General features: G+C 37.0%; 1 pseudogene; it reads right to left on the reverse strand.

Annotated features, from left to right (window-relative positions):
* Window positions 1-2285: 2285 nt before the first annotated feature.
* LOC105492501 (small ribosomal subunit protein eS1-like) lies at window positions 2286-3055 on the reverse strand (annotated as a pseudogene).
* Window positions 3056-3432: the final 377 nt, after the last annotated feature.

The raw sequence follows: 3432 nt of genomic DNA on the forward strand, positions 1-3432 counted from the left end.
TTTCTCTGGGATAAATGCACAGGAGTGAATTGCTAGGTTGTATGGTGGTGGTTTCATGTTTAGTTTTTTAGGAATGGCCAGCTTGTATCCAGAGTGGCTGTACCATTTTACATTCTCACCAGCAATATATGAATGCTCCATTTTCTGTGGATTCTCATCAGAATTTGGTGTTGACACCAATTTTTATTTCAGCCATTCTGAGAGTAGTGCTATTTCACGTGGTTTTAATTTGCATCCCTTAAAGGCTAATGAAGTTGAACACCTTTGATGTGCTTCTTTGCCATCTGTATATCTTCTCTGGTGAAATGTCTTTTTATGTCTTTTGTCCATTTTCTAATCAGGTATTTCCTTGTTGAGTTTTGAGAGTTTTTTATACATTCTGCATACTAGCCCTCTGTCAGATGTGTGGCTTATAAATATTTTCTTTCACTCTGCAACTTGTATTTTTTTCTTATTAACAGAGTCACAGAACAGACGTTTTTAATTTTAAAGCACAATTTATTCTTTCATTTTATGAATTAAGTTTTTGGTGTGAAGTCTAAGAGTATTTTACCTAGCCCTAGACCAAGAAAAACTATCTTACTTTTTGTGGGTTTTTTTGAGGCAGAATCTCGCTCCATCACCCAGGCTGGAGTGCAATGGTGCAATCTCAGCTCGCTGCAACCTCCACCTCCCAGGTTTGAGCGATTCTCCTGCCTCAGCCTCCCAATTAGCTGGGATTACAGGCTCGCATCACCACGCCCAACTAATTATTTATTTTATTTTATTATTATATTTTTTTAAGTAGAGACAGGGTTTCACCATGTTGGCCAGGCTGATCTCAAACTCCTGACCTCAGGTGATCCACCCACCTCAACCTCCCAATATCCTTTTTATTTGTTTGTTTTTTGTTGTTTTTTGAGATAGAGTCTCACTCTGTTATCCCCACTGGAGTGCAGTGGTGCGAACTCAGCTCACTGCAAACTCTGCCGCCCAGGTTCAAGCAATTCTACTGCTTCAGCCTCCCAAGTAGCTGGGATTACAGGCATCTGACACCATGTCTGGCTAATTTTTATAGGTTTTAGTAGAGTTGGGAGTTGGGGTTTCAACATCTTGGCCAAGCTGGTCTTGAATTCCTGACCTGGTGATCCACCCACTTGGCCTCCCAAAGTGCTAGGATTACAGGCTTGAGTCACCACACCAGGCCTATCCTGTTTTTTAAACAAAAGTTTTATGGTTTTATGTTTTACATGTGAGTCCATAATTAATTCTGAATTAATTTTTGCATAAGGCGTAAGACATAGGTCAAAGTTCATTTTGTGTCCATTGTTCCAGCACTGCTTATTGAAGTGGCTATTCTTCTTCCATTGAATTACCTTTGCATGTTTCTCAAATATCAGATGACCATATTGGGTCTGTTTTTGAGTTCTTTATTCTGTCCCATTGATCAATATATCTGCCCCTCCACCAATACTACACAGCCTTGAAATCTGTAGAATTCTTATATAATAAGTCTTGAAATTAGGTAGACTGATTCTCCAACTTTCTTTTCTTTTCCAAGATTGTCTTAGTCATTCTAGTTTCTTTGCCCTTCCAGCTAAATTTTAGAATAATTTTGTCTGTATGCACAAAAAAATCCTTGCTAAGATTTTATAGGAATTGCAAAAAACCTGTATATCAATTTAGGGAGAATTGACTCTTTTACTATGATGAATCTCCCAATCCATGAACATAGTATGTCTCTCTCTTTATTTGGAACTTTCTAAACTTTCATTATCATCGTGTAGTCTTTAGGATATAAGTAATATACATGTTTTCTTAGATTTATATCCAAGCATTTGTGTTTTTTGAGTGATTGTAAATGCTATTGTATTTTAAATTTCCATTTCAACGTGCTTATTGCTAATATATAGAAATGCAGTTGATTTGTTTGTGTTGATCTGTACTCAGTGACCTCGCTGAACTCACTTCTTGGTTACAAACAAAACAGTTTTGATCTATTTTGTTTGTGTATTTCCTGAAATTTTCTGCATAGACAATTATGTCATCTGCAAACAGGAACAGTTTTATTTGTTCCTTTCTAATTTGTATGTCTTTTCCTTTTCTTGTCTCATTGCAATAACTAGAACTTTCAGCACTACCTGGAATAAAAGTGGCGAGAGTTAACATCCTTATTATAGCCCCAGTTTTAGAGAGCAGGCATTAAGTCTTTATTTCTTTTTTTTTTTTTTTTTTTCCCACAAATAGCACTTCTTATTTGCCACTATTTGAAGTCTGAACTTTAAACAGATTCTTGGGCTGGTGGTTCATATCCATCAGCTCATTCAACTTTAGCACCTGTCTCATCCCCAGTGGCTTTTCCAGAACTACTGCCTTCACCATGAAGCTCCATGAGCTTTCCCAATTCAAACCTGGGCTTCTTCAGCATTTTTACTTTCCTAACGAAGACTTCATGGAGAGGATAAACAGATTGGCAAGCCTTTTCTGTGTCTTTCCCAATGCTATCTGGAATCAATTTATTGACCACTTCTTTCAAGTCATTTGTCTGCACCTCTCGGGTCATGACTTTCATCATCATCTTCCGGATTTGGCGGACCCACTGGTGCTGAGCATAAGAGGTCTTATGTATCTGATTGTTGCGTTTTTTAGTAAAACCAACACAGAACAGATGAAGCAAGTAACCATCGGTAGTCTTGACATCAACATGAGCTTCAATCATTGTCTGCCATTTTTTGACCACGGAACACATCTTGTTACAGGTAAGATCCATGGCACGGAAGTTAGTCAGGCAGTTTTTACCCTGAACATCTTCAGTAATCAGCTTAAATTTTCTAAATGCAACTTAATCATTCTGCACATCAGCAAGACTCACTTCAAACACATGACCCTTGAGACCATCAGATGCAATTTTGGTTCCTTGGGTCCTGGTGATGAGTGTCTTTTCAATATTTCTTATACTGAACATAGCAGGTGCTTTCACATCATACCAATATTTCTTAGAAAATGGATCAACCACTTTCTTCTTGGCTGCCTTTTTGCCCCCTTTTGTAAGGCGCTTGTTTTTGCCAACTGCCATGGTGCTGGTCAGAGAGCCAAAAGGCAAGTCTTTCACAACTAAGCATAATTTTAACTCTAGGGGCTTAAAAATAAATGCTTTTTATTAGGTTGAGGAAATTTCCTCTATTTCTACTTTTTCTATAAGTTTTGTCATAAATGGGTGTTGAATTTTCTCAAATGATTCTCTGTATCTATTGATATGTTAACATATTTTTCTTATTTAGCTTGTAAAATGGTGGATTACATTGATTGCTTTTTGAATATTGAACCAATCTTGCATTGCTGGAACAAAGGTCATTTGACCATGTTGGTATAATTCTTTGTATGTTTTTCTAAATTCTATTTTCTAATATTTTGTTAAGGATTTTTGTACCCACATTCGCAAGAGTCTATACT

The sequence above is a fragment of the Macaca nemestrina genome, chromosome 11 (genome assembly GCF_043159975.1).
Source record: "Macaca nemestrina isolate mMacNem1 chromosome 11, mMacNem.hap1, whole genome shotgun sequence".
NCBI lineage: Eukaryota > Metazoa > Chordata > Mammalia > Primates > Cercopithecidae > Macaca > Macaca nemestrina.